Raw genomic sequence first — 17,696 nt, 5'->3', positions numbered from 1 at the left:
CTCTACTAATTTTTCTTTCTTTTTTCTTTATCTTTTCTTCCCTCAGATTTCTAGATATATTGATGCTTCATTAACTTTGCCTGGAATACCTTCAGTCCATTTTCCCCTCACTTCAAACTCCTGAAAAGATTGGATTTCAAGTATACACAACTACAACTTCTTTTATTGCTTATTAATTAGTTAATTAATGTACTATGTGAAAGAGAGGAGAAATTCTCTCTAATTTATCTGGGCTGGACCTGAGTTAAAAGTCTCTGTCTCCCAAATAGTCCAATTGAGTTTCAGATTGCTCCCAAGTCGTTTGTTGTTTTCTAAGAGTATGCTGAGATTGAATAAAATTATTTTGCCTGATTACTATTTGTAAATACATTCCAGATTGAGTAGAATGGGAACATACAGAATTTGTGTTTTCATTCATTTATTCTCTAAGAGCTGCATCAAAAGAAAAGAGAGAAGCAGTGGGCTAAAATTCATTTCATAAAAAGTCAGTAAGATAGAAGTAATGAGCTATTTTCTACTACATTTGTAAGAAAAGGGATTCATGTAGCACAGACTGCAATTAGCACAAACATTGCAATTACTGCCAAGTGAGTGTGATACTGAGAATATGAAAGAAAGAATTAGGTATACATGCTCAGGCCTATCAGTGAGATTAACTGCTTAGGTGATCTGTTCAACTGTAATAGAGCTGAAATGGATATTCAATCCATAAATGGATATTCTTTCTTTAGCATTTCTATTAAAGTCTCTCCCTTTCTCACAATATTTAGTTATGCACAATTAAGCAATATTTACTTCTTCAAAATCAACTAGATTTTAAAATCACTTTTTCAAAAAAATCCATCATAATAACTTCCCTTAGTGCCTGGGTTTTTAGTATTTTGTACTGATTTACTTTCATTAACACATTGTTTTCAGCCAAGAAGCGCGCACTTTTGAGATTTGTACTTAATTTTTGTGATATCTATTTGTCCTCCTGGGCACAGAAGAAATTTAGTTTCTACAAAGATCAATTTGAAATTCTTATGAAAAAGTTATTTTGAGTAGTATATTAGAATGATGGCAGAAAGCGAATGTGTTCAGCCATGGTGAATTTCACCTGTAATTCTTATTTATCAGGAAGTGGAGATTGAAAGGCATGTTCAACCTGTCTTGCACAATACAAAAACTTATCCAAAAAATAATAAGGGCAAAAGGGGCTATATTCATGTGGTAACAAGACTGTTTACTAAATGATGGGACATGATTGCAGACCATAATTCCACCAAATAAATATTAAAATAAAGTAAAAAATATAAAGCAAACCAAAATTACCCAGGCCACACCTTAAATTTTAGGAGTCCCAGAATATTAAAATAGCAACTGAGATTACATATTGCTCTCTAGACATGTAGTTCTTGTGATCAATCCTTATCTATTGGAGTTTTGAAAGATTTTATATATATATATAAATATATTACATATGATAGTATATTATTATACCTTTCAGCTGCTGACAAGAACAAAAGTATTTGTCTAAACCTAGTGAAAAACAGAGATGGAAGTTAGGCATAGCAAGTCTGAGGAAATCTTAAAATATATTTCAAATTTTAAGAAGTAGGTGGCACAGAGTAGAAGTTTGATGTGAGGGAGGACTGATGCTAAAAGAAAAAATAGAATGGAGCTTTTGAAAGCCTTACTTGGAAGAGTGAACTGAACTTGACTAATGTTCATTGAGACTCTTTTTAAATTTGTGCTGGTGTTAAATGATGATTCCTTAAATTCAACTCATGGGGAAAATTAAACTTTACAGAACTGCAGTTTGTAATCTGGCCACACTGTTAATGTAGAGCAAAGAAATAAACTAAATTCTGAGATGTAAACGGAAGAAAATAATGTGCTGTTGAGATTGTTTATTTTTAATGCTAAAGCATGAAAAGAAAGGACAGGTACAAACCTACAAGGCCTTTGTTTGGTCACAGAGATATGTATGTTTTCATTAAGAGTATTCGTTAATGAAAGGAGTATTCAATCATACAGGACTTGTGCCTTTTAGGAAATTTAATTACATAATATTTTGAATATTCTATGAAAATGAGATTATAAAATATAAGATAATTTTAATATTATTACATTGATTTATAATATAACAAAATATATACATGGAGTAAGATTTTATGAGAAATATCTTAGAAGTAAACAAATGAATAACTCATGTCTGTAACATTTTATTGCTTGAAGTAGAAATATATGGTAAAATTAGAAGGAAGCCAGGCTGAAAGTTGGACATCAATGTTAGCCATTAAAGGCAAGTACTGAAATGATCTTCAGTACTCAACAAAATAACATTAATTATAATGTATAGACAAATTATCTCATTTTTTAGTTTCTAGTTTTAAAATTTAGACATGCATTTTGAAGTGTGAAATTACTGAACATATAACTATACAGACATTTTTTAGAAAGTGGATATTAATAAATTAACATTTATATCAGAAAAGTAAATGCTGTAGAGTCTGAAAATGTTTCTGAATGGTTAAACTTCACATAAATAAGAACTTCCATTCTGATTTCTAATAAAATGTCCAGACCAAAATTAGGTTATAGAGCTCTAAAATTACTATAAATAAAATTTATGATATGTAACATACATATCAACATCTCCTTTATTTGAGAAACTGCGTTACTAAATTAAGTTATTACCTGACAACATTAGAACTCATTTTTATAAGTTATGAGGTTGAAAAATCAATAAGTAAGTTGTTGGACTTTTTAGTTTTCTTGTTGGACTTTTTTTTAGTTTTCTAAGAAAATACATACATAATAATTCCTTGTTTATAGGATACAATGTTTCACCTTTAATAATATTACATTTCCCCCTCTACACATATGTTAAATTAATATGAATTCTGCCAATACAAACACATCGGTGCCAATAATTGCGGTTTTCTCTTGAGCAAAATAAATTCAACTTTTATGCCTGTGCTTCATTTTTACCAATAATATAAAGTCTCCTCATTTAAGTTTTTAATAAAATTAATCTGTGTTACAAACTTCTAAATTTTTTTCCAAAAGATTGAAGGTCTACAAAAGAACACTTCATTTCCAGACATTGATAATTAATAGATATATTAGAAATATATAGAATGTGATATAGAATATCTTAATAGTTTATTTAATCTGTCCTAAGATTGGATTTATCTTTGAATACCATTCATAACTAAAATAAAAAAAAAAAGTGGATTACTGTTTGCATGCCTTAGTAGGGTATTTTATTCAGTAGTTTGCTTTAAATTCACAAGGGGAATGAGAAGAAATAGTCTAAGAAATCTCTTGCAAAATAGATGTCCTGATTTATTTAATCTTACTATAGCATTTCAAATTATATTAATAAGTAGATATTTACTCAGACGCACACACAGTATGCAAAAACTAAATTTCAAACATGTCAACCCATTCCCAACAATAGTGCTTTCACAGATGCATGAAAAGTAAGTCAAAGATGGTTAATTCTTCCTTTGACATACTCTTCATTCCTTTTTTGCAGAAAAGACCAATTTTTCAGGAGCCATTTTGTACACAGTAGATTCAAATGAAGAATGTTTTCAGTTAACAACTGTTGTTTCTCATTATAAAATGCATAATTTGTTGTAAATTTAGCTTTTCCTTGTGTCTCAAGATCATTTCTCTTAAACAGTTGCCAGTTTTAATCTGGAGGTTTGAACATTCAAGGAATATTTCTTTGAGCTAATTTTGTGTAACTAAATTTAATACTCTATGAGATTTTCCTACTTGATGCAAGCTACACAAAAGCCTAGTCTCCTACTTAAATATAAAAAGAAAGAGTTGCTTCTCCCTATATATTTAGAAAATAAATGTAATATTTTTACTCCCTTAGAGCAGATTCAACAAAGAAACTGTGGCACAGACACATCACCTATCTGCTTGCTTCCTGCTCAGCTCTGAGGCCCTTTAAATATACTCTCTACTGTTCATCTAACCTTCCCATTTCTCTAGTAAAACAACTTCCCCATCCCAGGCGAAACAAGTTTCACAAGTGTCTCATTCGAATTATATATGTGGACATATTATTTAAATGTTTTATTTTTTTAAAGATATGGTTTGGGACAAAGAAAAACAATAAAGCTACTTCCTGCATACTTATTTTCCTCTAGCATGTTTTCCTCAAAGTAATGTATGCTTCTTGAAAGGAACAGAGTCATTAGTTCAAGAAAGATAAAAACAAAACTGTTATTGTTAGTTCAAATATTTTATCTCCTTATATTAAAAATAATGAAGATTTCTGTCATTCCTTATCAAATATGCAAAACAGTATTTGTACTGCTGCTCTTTAAATGCAGAAGTATTGTACAGTTAGATTTCTCAATGAATGGGTCTTTATTTTATTTTTTATTTTATATTATTTATTTGGTCTTCCAGTAAGTACTAAAATGTGTCAGTAGTATATATATACAGTTGCTTGTCAGCTAGAATTATAGAAGTATGTGACCCATGAACACACTACTCCCAGCCCCCCAACACACAAATAAGTTGACAGTGATTTATCAATGCAGATGTAGTAAAATATTTTCAAAATGATGAAAGACAACTGACTAGTGCTTCTTGTGGGGATGAAGTCAATAGCATCACTAAGACCTTCTGAGATCTGAATTCCTCTGCTCTAAATTGGATAAGTATTTATAACACCATGTCCTGTTTTATTGGAGAAAGTATATAGAGTCTATCTAAGAAATTAGGAGAAAAGTTGAGATATACTATTCTGAAAACATGCTCCAGATATGATTATAATATGACGTGATCCAACTGAAGTACATGAAAGAAGTGTGGTATGGAACTCCTGGCTCCTGTCCCTGTTTTTGCCTCTCAAAGTAGTCATAATTTTTTTGGACTATGCATATGTGTGTGTATGTATACACACACATATATATACATATACATGCATACGCATGTAGGTATGTGTGTATATGTGCACACACATATGTACATACATGCATGTACATATAAACACATATAGTTACAGGTATATGCATATAATACATACGTGTGTGTTTATTTACTCAGAAACAATAACACTGTCCTGAAATTTTTCACATTTCGATTAGATTTACTTGTAATTGGAAAAATAACATGAAAATTCCAAATTATTAAATAACTAAAACACTAGAGAACTTGCAAATAATCAACATGCTAACATCTTATAAGTGAGTAAATGGCTAAACATTGTCTCCAATGTACTAACCAATAAATATCTAAAGAATGAAATATTTTTCATCCATCATCTTGAAATTCACCAAAATGAAATACAGTTGATTATTCAAAATGTCTTATATTTAAGAGAATTATGTTTTACTATATTAACTTTTCTTAGTTTCTTGCCACTTCCTTAAAATTTCCTCATTAAGAGAGCATGGTGTGGTGGTAGCTTCCTCTAGTACCAACTTGGGCAGCAGAGTTAGATGGATCAAAACTGGACACAAGACCAGGGAAAATATCTACCAAGGCTTTATCTCAATTAAAAAAAGTTAATGCAGGCAAGATGGTATAGCATTTGGCCTATCTTAATAATATATATATATATACATTTAAATATATATATATATATACATTGTCAATTGTTTTTGTTTATCCCAATACTACACATTAAACATCAACATACATCATTCTTATATGTATTTTAGCCAATAGATTTCGAAATGTTATTAAAATTTTTTCAGTTAAGCATTTTAATGTTATATTTATTTGTAAAAAATAAAAATACAATATTTGCCCATAACCACACCAAATTCCACTACAGATTGAAAGATATATTTGTCTTAGAAAAAAGTGCATTGTAAAAATGTGTTGTAAAAATTAGATATATTCTACTTACCCTAAAATTAAGTAGACCTAATATGTGTAAGGTATTCCTGTCATTTATAGAAGTCAAATGGTATGAGAATACACAAAATGAAGTAATTCAGCTATGAATTATCTCCATATGTCAAAAAAAACATGCTATATATATATACATGGAAGTTAGTAGCACATATACCAAGCTCTAGTATTAGTGGAGAGGAAGGGATCAGAAGGTCCAAGATAGACGATTGAATTAATTGCATGGACTGTATTTTCCATTTAGAATATTTCAATTTGCATTCCCAGTTTTTTTAATCTAATCATGTATTTTTATTATCCCAATTGCCAATTGATACTTAGCATGAGCAATATTTACAAACTTCACAATTTGCAATGAATTAGTAATGTCATATAATTTTTAACATATTTAGGTACTATACACCCAAAAAGTTATTACCCCTCACCAAACACTAATTAAAATGAATAAATTGTGCTTGCTTCAGTGGCCACCATAGTCTTTGAAAATATTATTTTCTTTTAAAACAGAAGATGACAACATGGATTTCTTGGATCCTGCAGTTCACTGAAGTAATTTGAGTTGGTGGGATGAAAAACAGAGGAAACTTCTTTTCAACTGCATATGCATGATTCATCCAGATAATGGATACTCTTTTGTGTTATAAACATCAGATGATTTCATTTAATTTTGTAAGATATAATTTTTTTTTTTTTTTTTGGCCAGTCCTGGGGCTCGGACTCAGGGCCTGAGCACTGTCCCTGGCTTCTTCTTGCTCAAGGCTAGCACTCTGCCACTTGAGCCACAGCGCCGCTTCTGGCCATTTTCTGTATATGTGGTGCTGGGGAATCGAACCTAGGGCCTCATGTATACGAGGCAAGCACTCTAGCCACTAGGCCATATCCCCAGCCCCTGTAAGATATAATTTGAGTAACTTGTCAATTGTAATTTAAGTTCAATGGATATGGAATGGAATGAAATAAGTACTGTAGAAGAAACCCATTCACAATGTTTATTCAATAAAATACTTTTAGAGAGTTGAATGTGCAGTCAAATGTATATTTAGCTTGCTTACTTAATCTTCCGTCTCTAGCTCAGTTTTACAAACAGAAAACATCCCCTCCCCATGATTAAGACCCTGGAAGTGTGCCTGTCAGTTGTGAACTCTACATTGTTGAAAAGTTTATTCTTCTGGTTTCAGGTAACTAGGATTTATTCCTTTGGAAAAGGCAATAACTATGTCGTTAGAGGAAATTTCACCATCATAAATACTTCATGGCATCATTCATTGTGATAAAACTCATGGAAATATTGGGGGGCATTGTGATTTATGATCTGACTCATTGCAAAACTTGGAGACCAGAATTCAAATAGACAGTATATGGAAACATACTCCATTTTCAAAGAAACATGTATTATGAATTGATTATTCTTTAAACTTGTTTTTCTCTTATATAATTTAAACTTATGTAATTAGATTCAGTGAGCAGTCATCAAGAGTAACAATGAACCTAGTGATATTTAACTGCAAAAATCTAATCTATCGTATTTCTAAAATTTGAAAATACAAAATTTATGATAACTTCAGTGATTCTTCCTATGGTGATAATATTTAGATGTGTGTGTGTGTGTGTGTGTGTGTGTTTGTGAGAGAGAGAGAGAGAAAGAGAGAGAGAGCTCTTATTACTCTCTTATTTTTAACCATTAGGGATTCAATGATCCATTTCTTTGCAGTGAGCTGGCACATTTTATTTACTGTGGAAGGAAAAAAGTAGTCAAGATAATATCTCATGTTCAAATTGTGTGCATCATTACATACAAATTTTCCTATATTGAGAGAATTCAATTCTAAAAGTACAGTAGTCTAAACTTCCAGAAATTCTGAGAAGAGTGAAAATAAAAAGGAAAATATTTTCAGGAAAGGAGAAGAAAGTAATATTTTCAATTTTTGTTGGGGTGGGAGGGGTCGCTTTTCTGATCATGTGCCTTGATCTTTGGGCCTGAGCACTATCGTTGAGCCTTTCTGCTCATGTTGCCACTACCACTTGAGTCACAGCTCTACTTCTGATGTTTTGTTGATTAAGTGGAGATAAGAACTTCATTGAAGTTTCTGCCTTGTCTGGCTTTGAACAATGATTATCAGATCTCGCCTTGCATGAGTCATCAGCTCACAGAAGTTTCAGTTCTTTCTATATTGTACACAGTTAAAATAAACTTTATTTATTTGTGGTCCAAGATTATGAGAAACATGACATTTTCCTCAGTTTCAGTGTTTTATATTCTTATTTGTGGTCGCAAACATGATGCATGTGTCTCAGTTTCTGGGTCCATGGGGATAAAAAAAAAGCAATGGAATATTATTCTTATTCTTACAGAAACTTATCCTTTAATTAAAATTAATGTTTTTTTTTAGCAAAATGCTAGTGGCTCAAGTCTCTAATCCTATCAACTTAGTAGGCTGAGATCTGAGGATTGTGGTTCAAAGCCAACCTGGGCTGGAATGTCTGAGATTCTCTTCTCCATTTACCCACCAAAAATCTGGAAATGATGCTGTACTTCCAAGTTCTCAAGCACTAGCCTTGAGCAGAAATGCTCAGGGACTACACCCAGGCCATAGTTCAAGTCTCATGACTGACAAAGCAAAATATATTTTGGTGTGCATAAGAACAACAGAAAATGTATATCTCATGCTTTACTCCTCATTTTTAAGTGGTAACTGGATTATTAAAAATAACACAAAAAGCAAGTTATGAATTATGTTTTAAATTAAAACTGTCACTAATAGTATATCTCACCCAAAGGTGAGAAAACATCTCAATCAATTAGCAGGGGAAATTTCTGAAAGTGTATGTTGTGGAATTTATTCTTTGGAAAAGAACTGACCTCTGGCTAAGTGGTAAAGCATGTATAAGATTGTTAACTATTTCATCTATGTTTAAGCCCAGAACACGGGTTATTAGTTTTGCAACTCAAACTGATCTACAGTTTTGAATTTTGTGTGCTCCAGCTGTTCAAAATACTTCAGATTCATTGGATTCTACCATAATTTAAATTCATCTTATGTATTATTAAATAATAATTTTCAAGTCCTCACACATTTGTTTGTAACTTGCCTATTCATTTTTCTTTAAAATTTTTGGACTTTTAACATTGAAATTACTTTTTAGAGATAAAAGTTAATGTAAGGAAGGTAAAAATACATAGGTGTTTTGCCACTTATTCCCTTACAGATTTGAGATATTCCATTTAAATTGCAAAGATTATAACTATAATGTCTTTATGTTAAAAACAAAGGATATACAGTAGAATATTTTAGTGGCTAGATAGTTTTAATTTTCTTTCATTCAAACTCAATTTAACTTCCTATCTTTTTTCTGTCCCGGAAGGATATAAAAAATTCACACACTTTGACTTATAAAGGGATTAAAAAATATGATTGCTAAATCAGACATTCCAAGATGATAGAGACTGAATAGATTAAGATGTAGTCTGTGGTTCCTATATGTGTTAAAGACCCTCTCTTACAAAGTGAACATTTAGTGATTAGACAAATGAATAGAAAATTAAAAAGATCCATGCAATCAATCTGAACTAAAATAATGAGCTGTGTGGACTCAAGCATGAAACTTGGCACATGGAAATACTCTATAAACATCCCCATTATGCAAACAAAATCATTGTAGAAATGCAGCATTTCATCTGTCTTTTGCAGGTACCCCAAATTTCCAGTCTCAAAAAATTACTCTCTCACACTATATAAGCATGGATTTCATGACAATTTCAGTTTGCCAATGTATTTTCTCTCTTGGATTCCTACACATTCACATTAGTACATAGTTCAAAAATACATCATCTTTAGAACATACTAGAACTTTATTAAGAAGAAAAATATTTTTCATTAAGACTGATAATATGAAGACTTTACAGAGCAAATTTCCTGAAATTTAGTTTAAATTATCATGTAGATATTATTGTAGATATGTTTAGCATGAATAAATCACCTAATTAAAGTGAATCATTCATTCCTTGTAGACCACTATTGTCCTAGCTATACCAGGGTCTTCAAATGTCAGGATTTTTTATTTTTTAGAAAAATTCACTTTGCAAGTTATTTACAAATGGTAAACAATAAAATAAATAGGTATTTTCTTCAGACCTTTGACATTTTTTTTATTTTTACTATTTATTGTAAAGGTGATTAACAGGGGGGTTATAATTACATAAGTAAGGTAGTGAGTACATTTCTTTTTGAACACTGTTATGCCTTGCCTAATTTTCTCCCACTTCCTCTCCCCAATTCCCTCTCCCCACATTGGAAAGATCATTTCCAATATACTGTCTAGTGAGCATCATTGTTACATTAGTTCATCCTTTGTCGCATAGTTTCTGTGATTCTGTTTCCCTTCTGCATGTCAAACAAGCTTATATACAAGATAAACAGTATGGAAAACTAAAACAAAAAGGAAACAAAAATAGAGATATTACAAACAGAAAATAATAAACACCTCTTATTTCCAACTCTTGGAGTTCATTTTGATATATTCATTATGTATGGTCATATGCACCTAGCAAATGGGCTAAGGTGATCCTCTGCTAAGAATATCATAGACATATTCTCTTTATTAAAATTGAGAGAAACCATGCAACTTACATTTCTTTGGGCCTGGTTTGCTTGAGTTAATATAATTTTTCCAGGTCTTCTCATTTCCTTATGAATGAGACAATGTCATGCTTTATGATGGAGGCATAGAACTCCATTGTGTGTGTGTGTGTGTGTGTGTGTGTGTATATATATATATATATATATATATATACACATATATATACCATGTTTTCTTGGTCCATTCATCTACTGAGGGGCATCCGGTTTGGTTCCATATCTTAGTTATTGTAAATAATGCAATGAACATGAGTGTTCTGGTAGCTTAATATGGCCTTGTTTGTGGTCATTTGGGTAAATGTCCAGGAGTGGAATTGCTGGGTCATAGGGAAACTTTATGTTTATAACTTTATGAGGAACCTCCATACTGCTCTCCAGAGTGGTTTAACAACTTTACTTTCCCTTTACTACAACACTGTAGTAGCCTTCCCTTTTAACCACATCCCTGCCAGCATCTGTTGTTATTAGATTTCTTGATAATTGCCATTCTAACAGCAGATGAGTTGGAATACCAAAGTTGTTCTGATTTGCATTTCTTTTATGGCCAGAGATGTTGAATATTTCTTCATGTATCTATTAGCTGTTCTTATTTCCTCTCCAGAAAAGTCTCTCTTTAAGTCTTTAGCCAGTTTGTTAATGGGGTGGTTGTTTCTTTGAGGATTTGTTTTTAGGGGATTTAATTTTTTTAGCTCCAACTATATTTTATATATGAGACCCCTGTCTTTTGTATACCTAGTGAAGATCTTGCCCTACTATGTATACCTTCTATTTATCTTGCAATTCCATTTACCCAAGAAGAAAGAGATTCCCAGTTTGTTTGGGGGAACTTTAAGTCTCCTTGATGTCAGATCTTTAATCTCTTGGAGGAGCCTGGGTTGCATTGAGGTGAGTGAGCTTTTCTTGTGACTTGATCGGATTGAGAAACCCTCTTGATATGGGAGTGTGGCTGCTACCTAGGTTCCCACTCTCAGGCCTGACTGTTCCCAACTTCTAATTCAAGGTGAACAGATGGATTGTCAAATTAGTTTGTTTGTTGGGGCAGAAAAAGTTTTACCATACAGTTTGGAGACTTTGTGGCCCTCCTCCCAGCCTAACAGTGGGAGACGGGGGTTCCGGGAGATTTGGGAGGAGTTAGGACTTGTAATTTGCCAGTTCATGTGAAGAGCTGTTTCCCAGGAGTCTTTCCTGGGTAGTGGGGGAAGATGTTAGGAAAGAAGTCTCTTTAGGCAGGGGATCAGATCAGGGAACTGTGGGTCACCATAGACAGCTAGTTGCTCAAGGGAGAGGTCCTGGATGGCTTGTTACTCTCCGGATCTGGGGCTGGTGCTGACCTAGCCAGCTGAGACTACTTTGTGTCTGGATTTGCTTCTCAAACTCTTCTTTCTGGCTGCATCATGGTGGTGGCAGCAGGGGCAGCAGTGGTGGTTTACACTATGGAGGCAGTAGCCTCTTCATAGGGGTCTGCTCACTGATTCTGGAATTTTCCCTGTTTACCTCCTTGATTCTGTCTAGCCCTGAGTGCTGCATGATTTCTTCAACATTAGAGTGGTCTTCTGTTTAAGTTTGATTGATGGCATTTCAGGTGTGTCTTTCTGGGTTTTCCCCACACTGGTTGAGGGTGCATAGTCAAAAGCCAAGCCAGCAGCTGCACAGCAGGGGTCTACTCCATGGTTCCCACTATTTTCTTCTTGTGTATTTCTGAAGAGAGATTTCTTCTGTATTAGGAGGTCTTTGTCTTTTTAAAGTTTGATGGTATGGATCTCTTGAAGTAAAGTATTTCCTGGGACTACATGTCTCTGATTGGTCAGAGACACCTAGGAAGTTTGGGAAGTTTCCTTTGGCATTTTAAAATCCCAAATCATTAATGAATAAGCCACAAATATGTAAAAGAAAACTATTTGTAGAGAAAATATTAAATAAGTTTCAGAATATCTTGCAATGGCAGCCCATGTTTATGGTCATCTTTCTAAGCTGCTAATGATAGCAAAATTTTCTATCCAGTAGGTTTCTAATAAGAACATGGAACTTCTTGTCCTTGGGCTTTGATATCTGAAGATTGTACATTCACAACATACTTGAATTAGCCAAAAATATTTGAAGAACAAACTGCTTTGTGCTAAATGTGTTTCAGAATTTGTCTTAGGGTTTTCCCTAGACGATACGGTATAACAAACATTTAGCTTTTCTCTAAGTTGTATGCAAATATGGTACTACTATATATAAGAGAAGTTGTATGCAAATATGGTACTACTATATATAAGAGATTTGAATATTGGTGAACTTTGGTTTTCCATATAAAGGCCTGGTAGTTCCTGTCCATATTTAACAAGGGAATAAAAGGTATTGTGGAAAATATAATACTGATGGAAAACATGTTTTCATATATGAAGCCAGTTTCTTAGTCAACTACCAATCCCTTGGCAATATTGAGAGAGGAATATAAAGAACTCACTGTCAGAAATTCGTTGTTATAAATTTCTGAGTGATAGTAGACTTTATTGCCAGTTAATAATGATTGAAGTTATTGAAGTCTCCGTTATTGGTTCTACAATAGTCTCCCTCTACAGCATGCTTCAAGTGACCAAGCAAAGTAAAAGTATGAACCCCTGCCTATTTTATCTAATTCATAGATAACTGACACATAGTTCTTTCTGGGAGCTACTTTCATGATTGACCATTTCAGACAGTCATCTCCATCAGTTGGGTCTTCCCTTCTATGTCTTCTATTGATGCTGATAACTACTAAAATGTTGCCTCTCAAATTCTAACACATACCTTCTGTTCTGAAAATAAATTCATAATCCATTCAGTATAAAATAAAATAAAAACAAAATGGAGACATTGGTCCAGAGCCACATTTAGGCATACTGCACAAATGTGCATATATGAAAAAGGCAATTAACTTTCTACCTAGCAATGTGCTAATAAAAAGGGAAAGGCCTTTATGGAGTAAAGGAAGTGCTTAAAATTTTTTTTATTTTCTCAGAAAAGTAAAACACTAGAGTAAATGGAATATTTGGCTCCTTTTACTAGCACACTTCTCATTGTAAATTAAGGTACTTGGAATCTGACCATTTAATTACTCCTCATCTTCTGATGTCATGAATTCTCAGTCTATTATGGTATACTTGAATGCATTTTAGTTTGCTTGCATTTTATATTGTAGCTTAATGAATTTAATTGTTCATTTATTTACTCCCAAATTAAGTACTGTTAATTATTTGAATTCAGGGTTTACTTCATCCTCATCAAGACTGTTATTGAATATATAGTAAAAAATCCCTGTTAGACAAACACAACAGAGTCTGGGAATTTGAATCATGTATGGATTTGCTATAGCCGAGGGACTGCATGAAATATCCCTGGAATTTCCCAGATACATTTTCCACAACTGTAAAATTGAAGATCATTAGAGTTTTTAACTCCCTCCTTAGAGACAGCATATTTATGTCCCTATCTGTCCCCTCCTCTACATCTGTCAGTTTTGTTGTTAGGTTTTTTTCTTTTTTTAATCCCAATCTAAAGGTAATTCTTCTTCAGTAAACCTCATCAAAATTTGAAAGTCACCTTCCTTCATTTCTTGTCCTGAAGCTTCATGTTTGTTCAGTGGATTGTATTAAGGGTATTTTTTAAAACTACATTCCATTCTTGTTGAGATAAGATTTGCAGGTATTTCAGATTTTCCAAATGTAACACAGGAAAATTAAGTATTTGCTAACATTGTAATTATGTGCATAAAACGAGAAAACATTTCCAGTCATTTGTATCCAGTGGATGAGGCAAACATACATAGAAATGTTAGATTCTAATACATACACACACAAAAAAAGTGTTTGATATTTTGAAAAAAAAAGTTGACAATCATAAAGGTTCTCTCCATCTCTGAAGATATGCAGGAAATTCCATTTGTTTAAAAATTATTTTATTATCTTTTAAAAAATGTATTGTCAAAGTCAAGTACAGAGGGATTACAGTTTCATACGTAACACAGTGAGTACATTTCTTATCCAACTTGGTACCTCCTCCTTCATTTTTCCCCCACTTCTGCCTTCCCCACTTCCTTCTCCACCCCATGAGGTACATAGTTGGTTTATACCATATAGTTTTATAAGTATTGCTGTTGCATTGGTTTTTTTTTTATCCTTTATCTCTCTATTTGGGTATGCCCTTTCCCTTCCCTACTTCCAACACACACACACACACACACACACACACACACACACACACACACACGGTACTAAAATCAGTCACAGTGATATCAGGGGTAAAAACATGGGAATAAACACCAAAAAGGTGCATAGTTTCACATGGAATGTTGAAAATAACAACAGTGATATACCACTTGATTCCATTTCGCTTAACATCATCTTATGTGTTCATATGTGCAAAGCTATTAAGATATTGTGATCCTCTGCTATGACTATTCTAGACATGTACTAATTAAGCCCAATGAGAGAAAACATAGAGTCTATGTTTCTTTGGGTCTGGCTCACTTCTCTTAGTGGGAAATTTTTGCAAGTCCTTCCATTTCCTTATGAATGGGGCAGTACCATTCTTTCTGATAGAGGAACTGAATTCCATTGTGTATATCTACCACATTTTCTTGAAACACTCATCTACTGATGGGCATCTGGGTTGGCTCCATATTTTATCAATGACAAATTGTGCTGCGATGAACATAATTGTGCTGGTGGCTTTAGTGTGGTCTTGCTTGTAATCTTTTGGGTAGGTGCCCCAAAGTGGGGCTTCTGGGTCATAGGAAAGCTCTATGTTCAGCCTTTTGAGAAACCTCCACGGTAGAGGGCACTTTTATCTGCATCCCCTCCAGCATTTGTTATTACTAGTTTCCCTGGTAATGGACTGGTGTGAAGTGGAATCTCAGTGTTGTTTTGATTTGCAATTATTTTATAGCCAGTGATTTTGAGCACTTCTTCATGTGTCTCTTGGCCATTGTCATTTCCTCTTCAGAGAAGTCCCTTTATAGGTCTTTAGCCCATTTGTTGAGAGGGTAGTTGGTGTCTGAGGGTTTGTTTTGAAGGAATTTAATTTATATATATATATTTTTTTTTATTATAAAACTGATGTACAGAGAGGTTACAGTTTCATACGTTAGGCATTGGATACATTTCTTGTACTGTTTGTTACCTTGTACCTCATACGGAATTTAATTTTTTGAGTTCTACTTATATTTTAGATATGAGGCCATTTTCTGAAGGAAATGGAAAAACCTCCCATGCTCCTGGATTGGGAGGATTAGCATTGTGAAAATGGCAATGTTCTCAAAGGCCATCTACAAATTCAATGCACCCATCAATATCCTAGCACTAGCACTATTCTTTAATGAAATAGGGGAAGCAATCCATAAATTCATATGGAACAATAAAAGACCCCCAAAAGCAAAAACAATCCTAAGCAGAAAGAACAGTGTTGGAAGAATTTCAATACCAAACTTCAAGCTGAATTGCAAAGCTATAGTAATAAAAACAGTTTGGTGTTGGCACAAGAACAGGCCTGATTACCAGTGGAATAGAACCGAAAACCCAGAAATGAACCCACAAACCTAATCTTTGATAAAGGAGCTAAAAAATAGGATGGAAGAAAGACAGCCTTTTCATCAAATGGTGTTGGCAAAACTGGTTCAATACCACAAACTAAAACTAGATCCTCATATAATACCATGCACCAAAATCAGTTCCAAATGGGTCAAAGACCTGGAGGTAAAATCAGATACCCTGAAAACACTACAAGAAGGAGCAGGAGAAACATTTGGGCTCCTTGGCACAGGACGAAACTTCCTTAACAAAGGCCCAGAAATGCAACAAATCAAAGAAAAGTTGGACAAATGGGACTGCATCAAACTGCAGAGCTTCTGCAGGGCAAAGGACATAGCTTCCAAGATAAACAGAAAGCCCACAGATTGGGAGAAGATCTTTACTGGCCATATTTTTATTATCTTTAAGTAGTAGTACAAAGAAATTACCATTCTAAAAATTGATTTATGGATACAATGCATCCTGATAGATATCACTCCTTTCAAAAAATTATTCCTAACAATATCCAATTTTTCAGTACCCAAGTTAACTATTTTTTTAGATGTCTGAAACGGAAGTAGTTAACCAGACTCAATAAAACTCTGCAAATTGGATTTCTAGTTTAAAACATGTCTCTTCAATTAATAATGCCTAGTAGCACTGACTAAATATGTAAACCATATGTAAATTTATATTTTAATCAAAACATCTAATGCCTTTAAAGAGCTTTTTTAACCTAAATGTCATGCACAATTATCACTACAAAAATGATAGAGGCAACAGTTCATTTGATAAATATGTGTTTTATTTGTACAAGTAATTACCAGCTCATCACCTTTCTTTCCTCTGTTTCCCTTTCTTCTAGGAGAAGGCGATTCTTCTGTTTGAAGGCGATAAAAGCAGAGCTGTGTTATATTGCAAAGTAGCTTTTATTAAGGTTTTTTTTCCATTGGTCTTGATTATTAGCTTATTATGATTTCCCAAGCTGCATATTTTCAACCATTCTTAGATTATGACAAAACATGCAGCACTATAAGTAAAATTACTGGTCATTTTCACAGGCTCAGGATTTCCCATTGCCATGTCTACCTAAGTATGCATAAGTGTAAACATATACATGTATTCACTTGTAATCCATAATACATTTTATAACTTATTAGTAATTGATTCCAAATGTAAATACCTCTTTTGCTTTGTTTTATTTGAACGATTGAAAAGAATATATTTTCTGTTACATCAATTTACACTTGTAATATATCATTTATATTTTGCTTATATTTGATTGGAAAATTCTAATAGAATTCTATATAATTACATAGGTCTTGAATTAAAACACTACTTCTTTCAAGTATAAAAAAGAGTATTCACTCTTTTTCTGAATAATTACTTATTTATTGTCAAAGTGATGTACAGAGGGTTACAGTTTCATACCTAAGGTGGTAGGTACATTTCTTGTACCATTTTTTACCTCCTCCCACTCTTGAAATAATGATATTATATATATATATACATACACATAGATGTATATATACACATATATAGAGAGATTATGTGGATAGTAGCAGCATTCTTGTTACTATTATTGCTATCTTTATGATTAAATTACAGTATTATTTTAAGGATATCATTTTCAGGCAAAATTTATAGGATGTCT

Source organism: Perognathus longimembris, chromosome 22 (genome assembly GCF_023159225.1).
Source record: "Perognathus longimembris pacificus isolate PPM17 chromosome 22, ASM2315922v1, whole genome shotgun sequence".
Taxonomy (NCBI): domain Eukaryota; kingdom Metazoa; phylum Chordata; class Mammalia; order Rodentia; family Heteromyidae; genus Perognathus; species Perognathus longimembris.
The sequence above is the reverse complement of the archived record's forward strand: the minus strand, read 5'-3'. Positions refer to the sequence as shown.